We start from the raw sequence: 14,823 nt of genomic DNA on the forward strand, positions 1-14,823 counted from the left end.
AGTTGAGATGGTATGGTGGATAGCTCACAATCCTCGAGCTCGGTGTTCTAGCTGGGACGGGCCGCGGCAGCGCCAGCAGGTCCCGGTGAAGATGGTCGATACACGGTCCGCGGCAGCGCCAGCAGGTCCCGGGAAGATGGTCGATACACGGTCCGCGGCAGCGCCAGCAGGTCCCGGGAAGATGGTCGATACAACGGGCCGCGGCAGCGCCAGCAGGTCCCGACGAGGATGGATGTTGCAGAAGGCCGCGGCAGCGCCAGCAGGCAGGACGATAGTTCACAAGGTAGGGCTACGGCAGCGCCAGTAGTCCGTCAAGGCTGAGTTCTCTCGGTGTCTCTCGACTCCAGGATACAACTGTCGTCCTGCTCCGGAGCTGCCCTAGTTATAGGTCTGGCGCCCTTTGATGTCCGGACCCTCGCACTTGGAGGTCGGAGGGCCCGGGATGAAGGTGTCCAGACACCCAGCAGGGGGTGGAGCCAGTGCCTGGGGGAGCTGGGGGCGATCGGCACCTGGCGGGGGAGAGCCCTTGACGCTTCGTTCTCCCTTTGACCTGCCAAGTGGTCCGCTCACCTCCTGGGTGGATGGTGGTGCCGGGATGTCGGGGCCGGCCAGGCCCAGGGTTAGGGTCGGGTGGAGGCCACGCGGCCTCGTGGTGCAGGGCCCAAGATGGCGGCTTGATCCGGCCGGGGGAGACGGTGGTGGCTCGGTCCCGTGATACATGGAGGTCCGGGGGCAGGAGTTCCGTCGGGGGACGGGGTGCGGGTGATTCTTGTGGGTCACGCCTGGCGGGCCGGGGCTTGGGCCCTGTCGTGCGGGGAGGGAGCAAGCCCTTCGTGTGGCCTGTCCAACACCGCCATGTGCGCGGCTCCAGTGCTCAAAGCACCCTACTACGCCCAGGAGTTTGTGGTCCAGACGGACGCCTCGGAACACGGCATCGGGGCAGTCCTCTCCCAGTTCGACGACAAAGGCATAGATCGGCCCATAGCCTTCATCAGCCGAAGGTTGCTGCCCCGGGAACAGCGGTGGAGCACAATTGAACGAGAGACGTTCGCAGTAGTCTGGGCCCTCAAAAAGCTACGGCCCTACCTGTTCGGGACACACTTCCGAGTGCAAACAGATCATTGTTATAAATGGGATTTCTGGTTGGCTGAGGCTTGCGCCAAAGCCAGGCAGGGACCACCACTCTAGTCAGGGCAAGGAAGTTACACGCCAAAGATAACCCCTGCTCACCCCCTTGGTAGCTTGGCACGAGCAGTCAGGCTTATCTCTGAGGCGATGTGTAAAGCGTTTGCGCGCGCACCCAGCAACAACACCCAAGGCCCACCACAAAGGAAACTCCACACAAGGTATTCTATAAAAATAGCCTTTGTATTATGCAAAACACATTAGATAAAAACACACACTCTACAATGTGCCAACAGGCACGGGCAGAATTTACAAGGGATTATATATACAGGGGACAGGGCCACATGGACCACTGTCAGGAATTAGCACTCTTAGAACATAACACAAATTACCAAGTGTACATATAGAACATAACCAGTATCTACTGGCGCAATAATGACCTCAGCGTCATCACACTAGCATCAGGTATAAAACCTATCCTGCATCTATCACAGGGGCATAAATCACATTTATGCAATTCTCACTGGTCTAACGCCTTAGACCTAACCACCTAAGTATAACTATACTAGGGGCGCACATCGCACAGGGAAGTACATTCTCCCTACCATCAACCTAAGCAGGTAAAACAACCTTCTAAGCAGAAATAACCACATTTAGAGGTATAAGACACAGGGTGCGCAAAACATGCTATATACAGTACATTTCCTAGCACCAAAAGCATGAACACAGGGTGCGCAAAACATACTACACCGTACATTTCCTAGCACCCAAATCACATCAGAGTCCAGGTTGCGCCAGAACCTAAACGTAGCAGCTGCCCACTACTTGCTGGGCAGCTGGGGACAAGCACAGGGCCTAAACGCTGCAGCTGGCACTAAGTGCTGCGCAGCTGGGGAAGGCAAATAGCGGCAGGGGGCTCTCATTAGCCCCTCAAAACAAACTGCGCCAATCCTTGGAGCCCTCTAGGCTCTAGAACAAACTGTGCCAAACGTGGGAGCCATCTGGCTCAGAAAGTAACATGTCCCCATGGAGCGCACGGGCTCCTGAAATAACTGGGCGCCAATATCGAAAAGGAACTTGCCCCAAAGTACTGTGGAGCGCACTGGCGGCGAAATGGAAGGTGTCCCCAAACACTGGAGCCCTCTCTGGGCTCTAGAATAATCGTGGCCGCCTCGTTGGAGCCTCGGGGCCCTAAACAACAACAAAAGCACCCTAGAGCCTCTGTGGCTCTGTAAACTAATGTGGGGCAAGGTGGGAGTGGCCTGCTGCCATCTGGGGCCACTCAAACACGGCAGAAATGCCCCGGTAACGTTGGAGCCCTCTAGGCTCGAGAAATAATGCCGCCGACGTTGGAGCGTCTAGCGCTCTAAAATAAAGGTCCCCGTTGGAGCGGCCCTCTGCCATGTGGGGCCGCTCAGATACTACCTACTAGGCAGGTGGGTGCCGGGAAATGCCCCCACGGGGACTCTGTACCCTGACTGCAGCTTCCCCAGAGATCAGCCCTTACTCACCGGGCTCTCGGGCGCTGCTCGGGGTCTCCTCCTCTCGGCATGCGGCGATCTCTGGCTCTGCCCGGTCCCTCTTCTGGGACCGGGACTTTCCTTCTCAGCGGCAGCACTTCTCATGCGGCGCGGGGCTTCCCTTGCAGATGGGAGCCTCGCGCTGCGCTCACCCTTCACCCGGGCCTCGGGCTTCCTCTCCCGGGAATGGCGGCACTTCCGCTTCCGTCCCGCGGCCCCGCCCACAACCAGGCGGGCCGCGGGCTCGGCGAGGATTTTTAAATGCAGCTCGGGCCGCGGCGGTGATTTTCTTCTGGCAATCAAGTCGCGGGGTGGGCACCCGCACATCAAAGGCATAGAAATGAGCAGAAATAAGCGGGGTGGGCACCCGCTTTTAAATAAAAGCAGATGGCGGCATATTTAGCGGGGTGGGCACCCGCAAAGACACAAATTAAGGCCGCAATGCGGGGTGGGCACCCGCGCCTAATTACCATAAGCCGACAGGCGGCGGGGTAGGCTCCCACACGGAACAGCCATTACGGGGGAATCCCTACGCTGGGGATTCCCTCTGGGGGCAAGGATGGCAGCTGAGCGCTGCAGAGCATGCACGCTCTTCTTCCTGGCGAAAATAGCGATAAAGCGCTCCCAGAGCGCTAGCAGGCTGTTGCAGAGGTCCTGGGGCAAGGGAAATAAAGCAAGTCGCCCTCAAAGTCCTGGAGGCATCAAGGGGGCAAGGCAGGGCCCAGGGGCCAGCACACAGGGCCCTCCAGCAGGGAGGCAACCCCCATGGCGGTCCCTCCTGGGCCCCATCAGCAGCGAGCCCCCTCCTGTCAGGATCCAAAGCAGAACAGTTTCTGTGGGGACACAGCCCCATTTTTATACAGCGAACCCCTTTGTTCTGGGTTCAGGGTGAGGGGGAAAACCAGTCGCAGCTGGTTGGGGAGCACCCTTGATGTGCTCAGCCCCTCACTCTATTCATTGGCAGGGCTAGGGTCGTCAGTCGCACCGCAGGGGGCGGGGCCAGCATTGTGTGTGGAAAACCCTGTCCTATTCAGGACCCAGGTGTACTCCTCCCACCCATCTAGCTGCTGATCTCCCCATTCACCACTGGGTGACTCATCCTGACTCTGGGGAATCCCTAGCCCGTCACATGACATGACCAGCCAATCACGCGACAGACACACTGCACACAGAAGTGCCCACTTCTAGAAGTGGCACTTCCACACTAGGTACATGCACGCCGCACACATCATCGCGCAGCATTCACTCCCACGAGTCCGCACATACCAAACTCGGGCCTGCACACCCCACGCATCAGGAACTACTAGGGACACATACATTCCCCATGCATTCCTATGGGAGGGCAGGCCTATCTCACCACATGCACTCAGAGCGCGCACGCACTTTACCCTGGGACACAGGGAAAGTGCGCAGAAACCAAGAAATCACCACACCAAGTTACCAATAAAAAGCAAAAAGTTCAGGGGTGAACCTGCCAGAAGGGCCAAGTCCAACACAACCCCCTTCCAGCCAAAACGCAGGGCAGACCAATCACCACCGTGATGGTCTTCCCTGCTTGGGGCGATAGAACACGGACGCAGGCCCGCACTGCAGGGACACTCTCCTGTTCTACGCCATTCTCAATCAACATGGTTCCATCTGAAAAAAACACAACCGAAAAGAACTCAGGCCCAACTAGGCTACCCCACTGGTACTACCTAGTTGTCCACGGCCAGGACCAGGCCCTAGGCCACCCAGATACCACTGGTCCTTGCCAAACCCAGAGTGGGAGGTAGTAACCCCTGGCATACAAGCCATTCTCCACTCTCCCTCTCAGTGTAGTTCCCAACTACCACTGATCCTTCAACCTAGGGTCCGCACCCTCAGGCTGACCAGAGGTCACGGGCAAGAATGCCCCACCCTACCTCTACTTCTGGGGTTCCGCACCCTCCCAGGGAAGCACCCACCAGAACACAACTCTCCCACCAGTTCAGGACCTCTCTCCACCAACTGGTCTACCACCTGGGATCCAAGGGGTCAGAGGCGAGGACTCCCTCCCTCTGCACCCCCTTCCACTGTAGAGCAGGGTCTCTTCACTTAAGATGAGCCCCACCTGCCCTCAGGACTACAGCTGCCCTTACGTCCAGATCCGGAAACACCGACTACTGGCTCCCCAACCGAGGGACGTACCCTTTGGTCAGATGCCTGGCGAACCAGGACTTAACGAGGGTGACCCATAACTAATGGGTCGTGTGACAGTCTGCCTGGCGCTGATCTCACGACCTCCTGTCCATCTGACAGTGCGTGCAGACCCCCCAGGACAGAAGTGGCGACACCACGGTCACTCAGTGGCGACACAGCCCTCCCGGCTGGTCCCTGACCTACTGGTTCCCACTGGGGAATCCCTTCCCCTCTCACCCCTCCCTCTGGACTTCTGCACCCTCCCAACTGGAGCGGTACCGCCAGACACCAGGACTACTGGAGCTCTGATTACAGACGCTCCACGTCCTCTAGACACTGGGAGATCCTCCTCAAATGACCTATTGGTACAGCCTAGGCCCCGACCTGATGTTCCCTAAAGAAACCATCCAGGCCCTGACACTGGGTTCGGGCACCTGGAGACACGCAGTCCCACCCACTCCTTCTCCGCAGAGACAGGCCGTGAGCCCCTACACCGAGACCTAGCTGGGCTACTCTGAACCTCTTCCACCACGCTGGGCTGGAAGACACCTCAGCCACTACTTTTGGAATCACTCCCCAATGCAAGTTCCCTATCCCAGAGAACTCACACCCAATCAACCAGCAAGCTCCTTATTTCAAAGAACTCACATCCTTCATCCACATACACACACCCCTCAGACTAGTAAGACAGTTTCTACCGCCCCTGATTTCTCAACCTGACCACCACGTGACACAGGTACTATTACTCTGGGAACTGGGAATGGGACATTCACATTCATCCAGCGCATTACACATTCATCCCCAAACCCCTCCCAAGACTGGTAAGACAGTTTCTACCGCCACTGATTTCTCAACCTGACCACCACGTGACACAGGTACCACTACCCCTGGAACTGGGAATGGGAATACATGCACTGGACACACATCTGCTGCCACCACTGGATCCCACCCTCTGGTGAATCCAGAAAACACAATGCACTAAGGGGGATGATCTACCCTCCCGAGCTAGGGACACCTAACTCACAGTGCACAAGAACACATTTCCAAAGAAATGACATTTAAAAGCAAACTTTAAAACAATAATCCCTATACCATGTGATTTATCTAAATGCAGAGCTTTGTAGTGCGGCCAGTTGCTGCTGCGGTACAGCGCAAACGCAAGTCCAAATCCCACCGCTGATCACCAATGTTAGAAATGGGATTTCTGGTTGGCTGAGGCTTGCGCCAAAGCCAGGCAGGGACCACCACTCTAGTCAGGGCAAGGAAGTTACACGCCAAAGATAACCCCTGCTCACCCCCTTGGTAGCTTGGCACGAGCAGTCAGGCTTATCTCTGAGGCGATGTGTAAAGCGTTTGCGCGCGCACCCAGCAACAACACCCAAGGCCCACCACAAAGGAAACTCCACACAAGGTATTCTATAAAAATAGCCTTTGTATTATGCAAAACACATTAGATAAAAACACACACTCTACAATGTGCCAACAGGCACGGGCAGAATTTACAAGGGATTATATATACAGGGGACAGGGCCACATAGACCACTGTCAGGAATTAGCACTCTTAGAACATAACACAAATTACCAAGTGTACATATAGAACATAACCAGTATCTACTGGCGCAATAATGACCTCAGCGTCATCACACTAGCATCAGGTATAAAACCTATCCTGCATCTATCACAGGGGCATAAATCACATTTATGCAATTCTCACTGGTCTAACGCCTTAGACCTAACCACCTAAGTATAACTATACTAGGGGCGCACATCGCACAGGGAAGTACATTCTCCCTACCATCAACCCAAGCAGGTAAAACAACCTTCTAGGCAGAAATAACCACATTTAGAGGTATAAGACACAGGGTGCGCAAAACATGCTATATACAGTACATTTCCTAGCACCAAAAGCATGAACACAGGGTGCGCAAAACATACTACACCGTACATTTCCTAGCACCCAAATCACATCAGAGTCCAGGTTGCGCCAGAACCTAAACGTAGCAGCTGCCCACTACTTGCTGGGCAGCTGGGGACAAGCACAGGGCCTAAACGCTGCAGCTGGCACTAAGTGCTGCGCAGCTGGGGAAGGCAAATAGCGGCAGGGGGCTCTCATTAGCCCCTCAAAACAAACTGCGCCAATCCTTGGAGCCCTCTAGGCTCTAGAACAAACTGTGCCAAACGTGGGAGCCATCTGGCTCAGAAAGTAACATGTCCCCATGGAGCGCACGGGCTCCTGAAATAACTGGGCGCCAATATCGAAAAGGAACTTGCCCCAAAGTACTGTGGAGCGCACTGGCGGCGAAATGGAAGGTGTCCCCAAACACTGGAGCCCTCTCTGGGCTCTAGAATAATCGTGGCCGCCTCGTTGGAGCCTCGGGGCCCTAAACAACAACAAAAGCACCCTAGAGCCTCTGTGGCTCTGTAAACTAATGTGGGGCAAGGTGGGAGTGGCCCGCTGCCATCTGGGGCCACTCAAACACGGCAGAAATGCCCCGGTAACGTTGGAGCCCTCTAGGAAATAATGCCGCCGACGTTGGAGCGTCTAGCGCTCTAAAATAAAGGTCCCCGTTGGAGCGGCCCTCTGCCATGTGGGGCCGCTCAGATACTACCTACTAGGCAGGTGGGTGCCGGGAAATGCCCCCACGGGGACTCTGTACCCTGACTGCAGCTTCCCCAGAGATCAGCCCTTACTCACCGGGCTCTCGGGCGCTGCTCGGGGTCTCCTCCTCTCGGCATGCGGCGATCTCTGGCTCTGCCCGGTCCCTCTTCTGGGACCGGGACTTTCCTTCTCAGCGGCAGCACTTCTCATGCGGCGCGGGGCTTCCCTTGCAGATGGGAGCCTCGCGCTGCGCTCACCCTTCACCCGGGCCTCGGGCTTCCTCTCCCGGGAATGGCGGCACTTCCGCTTCCGTCCCGCGGCCCCGCCCACAACCAGGCGGGCCGCGGGCTCGGCGAGGATTTTTAAATGCAGCTCGGGCCGCGGCGGTGATTTTCTTCTGGCAATCAAGTCGCGGGGTGGGCACCCGCGCATCAAAGGCATAGAAATGAGCAGAAATAAGCGGGGTGGGCACCCGCTTTTAAATAAGAGCAGATGGCGGCATATTTAGCGGGGTGGGCACCCGCAAAGACACAAATTAAGGCCGCAATGCGGGGTGGGCACCCGCGCCTAATTACCATAGGCCGACAGGCGGCGGGGTAGGCTCCCACACGGAACAGCCATTACGGGGGAATCCCTACGCTGGGGATTCCCTCTGGGGGCAAGGATGGCAGCTGAGCGCTGCAGAGCATGCACGCTCTTCTTCCTGGCGAAAATAGCGATAAAGCGCTCCCAGAGCGCTAGCAGGCTGTTGCAGAGGTCCTGGGGCAAGGGAAATAAAGCAAGTCGCCCTCAAAGTCCTGGAGGCATCAAGGGGGCAAGGCAGGGCCCAGGGGCCAGCACACAGGGCCCTCCAGCAGGGAGGCAACCCCCATGGCGGTCCCTCCTGGGCCCCACCAGCAGCGAGCCCCCTCCTGTCAGGATCCAAAGCAGAACAGTTTCTGTGGGGACACAGCCCCATTTTTATACAGCGAACCCCTTTGTTCTGGGTTCAGGGTGAGGGGGAAAACCAGTCGCAGCTGGTTGGGGAGCACCCTTGATGTGCTCAGCCCCTCACTCTATTCATTGGCAGGGCTAGGGTCGTCAGTCGCACCGCAGGGGGCGGGGCCAGCATTGTGTGTGGAAAACCCTGTCCTATTCAGGACCCAGGTGTACTCCTCCCACCCATCTAGCTGCTGATCTCCCCATTCACCACTGGGTGACTCATCCTGACTCTGGGGAATCCCTAGCCCGTCACATGACATGACCAGCCAATCACGCGACAGACACACTGCACACAGAAGTGCCCACTTCTAGAAGTGGCACTTCCACACTAGGTACATGCACGCCGCACACATCATCGCGCAGCATTCACTCCCACGAGTCCGCACATACCAAACTCGGGCCTGCACACCCCACGCATCAGGAACTACTAGGGACACATACATTCCCCATGCATTCCTATGGGAGGGCAGGCCTATCTCACCACATGCACTCAGAGCGCGCACGCACTTTACCCTGGGACACAGGGAAAGTGCGCAGAAACCAAGAAATCACCACACCAAGTTACCAATAAAAAGCAAAAAGTTCAGGGGTGAACCTGCCAGAAGGGCCAAGTCCAACAATCATCGACCCCTGCGGTGGTTGATGCAAATGTGAGGGCGCCAATATCGAAAAGGAACTTGCCCCAAAGTACTGTGGAGCGCACTGGCGGCGAAATGGAAGGTGTCCCCAAACACTGGAGCCCTCTCTGGGCTCTAGAATAATCGTGGCCGCCTCGTTGGAGCCTCGGGGCCCTAAACAACAACAAAAGCACCCTAGAGCCTCTGTGGCTCTGTAAACTAATGTGGGGCAAGGTGGGAGTGGCCCGCTGCCATCTGGGGCCACTCAAACACGGCAGAAATGCCCCGGTAACGTTGGAGCCCTCTAGGCTCGAGAAATAATGCCGCCGACGTTGGAGCGTCTAGCGCTCTAAAATAAAGGTCCCCGTTGGAGCGGCCCTCTGCCATGTGGGGCCGCTCAGATACTACCTACTAGGCAGGTGGGTGCCGGGAAATGCCCCCACGGGGACTCTGTACCCTGACTGCAGCTTCCCCAGAGATCAGCCCTTACTCACCGGGCTCTCGGGCGCTGCTCGGGGTCTCCTCCTCTCGGCATGCGGCGATCTCTGGCTCTGCCCGGTCCCTCTTCTGGGACCGGGACTTTCCTTCTCAGCGGCAGCACTTCTCATGCGGCGCGGGGCTTCCCTTGCAGATGGGAGCCTCGCGCTGCGCTCACCCTTCACCCGGGCCTCGGGCTTCCTCTCCCGGGAATGGCGGCACTTCCGCTTCCGTCCCGCGGCCCCGCCCACAACCAGGCGGGCCGCGGGCTCGGCGAGGATTTTTAAATGCAGCTCGGGCCGCGGCGGTGATTTTCTTCTGGCAATCAAGTCGCGGGGTGGGCACCCGCGCATCAAAGGCATAGAAATGAGCAGAAATAAGCGGGGTGGGCACCCGCTTTTAAATAAGAGCAGATGGCGGCATATTTAGCGGGGTGGGCACCCGCAAAGACACAAATTAAGGCCGCAATGCGGGGTGGGCACCCGCGCCTAATTACCATAGGCCGACAGGCGGCGGGGTAGGCTCCCACACGGAACAGCCATTACGGGGGAATCCCTACGCTGGGGATTCCCTCTGGGGGCAAGGATGGCAGCTGAGCGCTGCAGAGCATGCACGCTCTTCTTCCTGGCGAAAATAGCGATAAAGCGCTCCCAGAGCGCTAGCAGGCTGTTGCAGAGGTCCTGGGGCAAGGGAAATAAAGCAAGTCGCCCTCAAAGTCCTGGAGGCATCAAGGGGGCAAGGCAGGGCCCAGGGGCCAGCACACAGGGCCCTCCAGCAGGGAGGCAACCCCCATGGCGGTCCCTCCTGGGCCCCACCAGCAGCGAGCCCCCTCCTGTCAGGATCCAAAGCAGAACAGTTTCTGTGGGGACACAGCCCCATTTTTATACAGCGAACCCCTTTGTTCTGGGTTCAGGGTGAGGGGGAAAACCAGTCGCAGCTGGTTGGGGAGCACCCTTGATGTGCTCAGCCGCTCACTCTATTCATTGGCAGGGCTAGGGTCGTCAGTCGCACCGCAGGGGGCGGGGCCAGCATTGTGTGTGGAAAACCCTGTCCTATTCAGGACCCAGGTGTACTCCTCCCACCCATCTAGCTGCTGATCTCCCCATTCACCACTGGGTGACTCATCCTGACTCTGGGGAATCCCTAGCCCGTCACATGACATGACCAGCCAATCACGCGACAGACACACTGCACACAGAAGTGCCCACTTCTAGAAGTGGCACTTCCACACTAGGTACATGCACGCCGCACACATCATCGCGCAGCATTCACTCCCACGAGTCCGCACATACCAAACTCGGGCCTGCACACCCCACGCATCAGGAACTACTAGGGACACATACATTCCCCATGCATTCCTATGGGAGGGCAGGCCTATCTCACCACATGCACTCAGAGCGCGCACGCACTTTACCCTGGGACACAGGGAAAGTGCGCAGAAACCAAGAAATCACCACACCAAGTTACCAATAAAAAGCAAAAAGTTCAGGGGTGAACCTGCCAGAAGGGCCAAGTCCAACAATCATCGACCCCTGCGGTGGTTGATGCAAATGTGAGGAGAAAATCCCAAGCTGCTACACTGGTCCATCTCTCTCCAGGGGATGGCTTTCACTGTGGAACATCGCCCCGGGACGGACCACGCCAACGCGGACGGCCTGTCCCGATTCTTCCGCTTCAGCGAGGAGAACTCCCAAGTGGATGGGTAGTTCTCCCCGCCTTTCAGCTGGGGGGGGCATGTGTGAGACCGGCCTCGTGGCGTGGGCCCTCCCGACCAGCAAGTTACACGACAACCACGCCGAACCTCGTGGACACGGCCTTCCAGCTCCCGTGGACCAACATCCCGAGGGCCGACCAGATCCCCAACACGCATGCCTGGCCGAGGGAGAGCGAACCCCCCAACCCAGACCAGACCGAGAGGCACCGACCCGGTCACACCTCTGGTCTCTTCCCCGAGGGAGGTTTCGATCGACCACCAGGCCCACGGTGAGCGGGCGCCTTGCCTGCTGGGCGTCTGGAGTCCCTCCCGGACACACCTGAACAGATCATAGGGCAGAGCGATGGGGAAACCCCCACACACCGCCCCCAGGCACCAGACCCCTCTCTGCGAGGACTCCGGACTTCAAAGAGGAGGGGAAGTATAACAAGGGGTGCTGAAGGGACGGGAGGCAGAGAAGACCTGGACTGACGAGAGCCTGCGGACTTGTTCGCGGCTCGATCGCTCCCCGAACAGAAGAACGCTACCCGAACCCTGAACCATCTGACCCCTGCTGAAGCTGTCGCGGCTCCCCGAACTCTGAACCATCTGAGCCCTGCTGACGCTGTCACGGCTCCCCGAACTCTGAACCATCTGAGCCCTGCTGACGCTGTCGCGGCTCCCTGAACTCGGAACCATCTTAGCCCTGCGGACGCTGTCGCGGCTCCCCGAACTCTGAACCATCTGAGCCCTGCTGACGCCGTCGTGGCTCCCTGAATTAAGAACCTCCGGTGCCTGCTGAGTGACTCGCGGCCCGCTCCTCCAAGAGAATCGGCAGAGATCGCCGAGAGAAGCAACATCCCCTCAGCTCGAGGATTGAGAGCTGGGCGCCGGATACCTCGCAGAGACACTGATTGAAAGACTGTCCCGCTACCCCTTACCCCTCATCACAAGATCGCTGCCGCTTGTGGCATTACTTCTGCACCTGCCTGCCGGATCATAAAGATCCTTGATAACCATCGATAAAAGTATATTCTCTTACAACGACTTACTGTGTGGTGTCCCTCTATCCGAAGAAGAGAGTAAGCGCAGCGTGTGCGATCCTAGGTACGAGACCCTTCCAGGAAGGGCCTCCCTGCTCTTGCTCGGCCTAGCTCTGGGAAAGGTGGGCCTCAGGGTGGTCAGGAACACATTCCGCAGCCTCCCCGGGGTACGCCTTCCAACAGAAGCGTTTACTTTGAAAAAATTAGAGTGTTCAAAGCAGGCCGGTCGCTGAATACTTCAGCTAGGAATAATGGAATAGGACTCTGGTTCTATTTTGTTAGTTTTCGGAACTGGTGGCATTCGTATTGTGCCGCTAGAGGTGAAATTCGTGGACAGGCGCAAGACGAACCAAAGGGAAAGCATTTGCCAAGAATGTTTTCATTAATCAAGAACGAAAGTCGGAGGTTTGAAGACGATCAGATACCGTCGTAGTTCCGACCATAATCGATGCCGACTAGCGATCCGGCGGTGTTATTCCCATGACCCGCCGAGCAGCTTCTGGGAAACCAAAGTCTTTGAGTTCCGGGGGGGGAGTATGGTTGCAAAGCTGAAACTTAAAGGAATTGACGGAAGGGCACCACCAGGAGTGGAGCCTGCGGCTTAATTTGACTCAACACGGGAAACCTCACTCGGGCCAGACACAGAAAGGATTGACAGGTTGATAGCTCTTTCTCGATTCTGTGGGTGGTGGTGCAAGGCGTTCTTAGTTGGTGGAGCGATTTGTCTGGTTAATTCCGATAACGAACAAGACTCCTCCATGCTAACTAGTTGCGCGACCCCCAGCGGTCGGCGTCCAACTTCTTAACTTCTTAGAGGGACAAGTGGCGTTCAGCCACACGATATTGAGCAATAACAGGTCTGTGATGCCCTTAGATGTCTGGGGCTGAACGGATGAGCGTGTGTCTACCCTTCGTTGACTGGTGCGGGTAACCCGCTGAACCCCGTTCGTGATAGGGATTGGGGATTGCAATTATTTCCCATGAACGAGGAATTCCCAGTAAATGCGGGTCATAAGCTCACGTTGATTAAGTCCCTGCCCTTTGTACACACCGCCCGTCGCTACTACCGATTGGATGGTTTAGTGAGGTCCTCGGATTGGCCCCGCCGGGGTCGGCAATGGCCCTGGCGGAGCGCCGAGAAGACGATCAAACTTGACTATCTAGAGGAAGTAAAAGTTGTAACAAGGTTTCCATAGGTGAACCTGCGGAAGGATCATGAACGGCGGAGCAGCCCGAGCGACTGACGGTGCCAGCCTGAAGCCCTCGGCCCACCTCCTGCGAGCACGCACGGTAGGCACAGGGCCCGGCCCTACCCTGGCGCGCCCCGGCCAGCGGAGTGGTCCGTGGGCGCATGGGGCGCTCGTGTGAGGACCGGGACTTCGGCAGGCCCCTTCCCCCCGGGGTAGGCCCGACCGACGCGTGAGGGAGCGGGGACGGGGGTGGGTCCCTTTCCCTGTCCCTCTCCGAAACGGAATCTAAGCTCACCCGTCCCGAAACTGAATGGCAGTGCATCCCTTGGCTGGCACCACCCCTCCCTCGAAAAGGCCCTGGCGCCGGTTGGGCCCTCCAGGCATCCCGAGACCCGGCCCCACCTGACCGGGTTCCGGGCGACCGAGGAGCGGCCCTTCTCGCGCGGCAGGGCGGCCTGGAAGAGAAGGGGCCGAGGGGACCCCGGCTCCTCTCGGTGGGAGGCGTGCAGGATGGGGAGCCGCCTGGCTCTTCCCTTCCGGCGCCTTCGACCCAGGTGAGGGTGGTGGTGAGCTGATCGCCAGCCTGCTGGCATGGCTCAGGGCCGCCCAGCGACGGACGGCTGATGTGCAGGTGGGGCGACCCTCCCTCGTTGCCAGGTACCCGGTTTGACCCGGTCCTGTGTGGCCGGGCTGAGGGGTTTGAAGACTCGCGTGGTCCCTCCTGGGTTACCCCGGGAGGGACCAGCGGCTATGGGGCTGCCTGCTCCCGTTACTCCGGGAGCCCCCTCCCTCGCCCCCGGGTGGGTGGGTAGGGGCAGGCTCTCGGGCGAGCACCTGGCAATGTTTTTTTTCTCCTGGCGGTGCTGTCTGACTCCCAGAGGGGAAGCCTTGAAAGGGGTGCCCGTGCCGTATCGCCGCGTGGGCGACGGACGGCATCGCCTTCCTCCCGCCTCTCCTGCACCCGCAGGTGGGCGAACATTTTCGAAAAGTTGTCTGTGACTCTTGGCGGTGGATCACTCGGCTAGCGCGTCGATGAAGAATGCAGCTAGCTGCGAGAATTAGTGTGAATTGCAGGACACATTGATCATCAACACTTCGATGGCACCTTGCGGCCCCAGGTGCCTCCCGGGGCTACGCCTGTCTGAGGGTCGCTCGATCGTCAATCGCCACGGGGCTTCCCCGGGACACGGCTGGGGCCATCGCAGGGTGAGCTCCGCTTACCCTTCGTTCCCCCACAAGGTCAGACCCCCCGATCGCCCGTGGCAGGGTCCCTTGCCGGGTCCTGCCACGGAGGTATGCCGCCGGTGCGCCTGGCTCCCCGAGAAGGGGGCCTGGTGACCGATCCGCCCCGAGCCTGTCCCAGGGCGCCTGCCTTCGTGCCACACGTGGCTGTCTGTGGTGTCCCACCAGCTGCCCGC

At 58.2% G+C, this 14,823-nt stretch overlaps 1 protein-coding gene, 1 non-coding gene and 1 pseudogene across 2 annotated transcripts in view; 2 read left to right on the top strand and 1 right to left on the bottom strand.

Moving 5' to 3' along the window:
- Positions 1-14,823, bottom strand: part of LOC146859437 (adenylate cyclase type 10-like) — a 357,025-nt gene that overhangs the window by 249,558 nt on the left and 92,644 nt on the right. The window lies entirely within an intron of this gene.
- On the top strand, positions 12,147-13,434 carry LOC146859438 (18S ribosomal RNA; annotated as a pseudogene).
- On the top strand, positions 14,403-14,556 carry LOC146859439 (5.8S ribosomal RNA). The gene has a single exon (XR_014980531.1). It is a non-coding gene; the product is annotated as a 5.8S ribosomal RNA (ribosomal RNA).

Source organism: Triturus cristatus, chromosome 3_2, assembly GCF_964204655.1.
Source record: "Triturus cristatus chromosome 3_2, aTriCri1.1, whole genome shotgun sequence".
Lineage (NCBI taxonomy): Eukaryota > Metazoa > Chordata > Amphibia > Caudata > Salamandridae > Triturus > Triturus cristatus.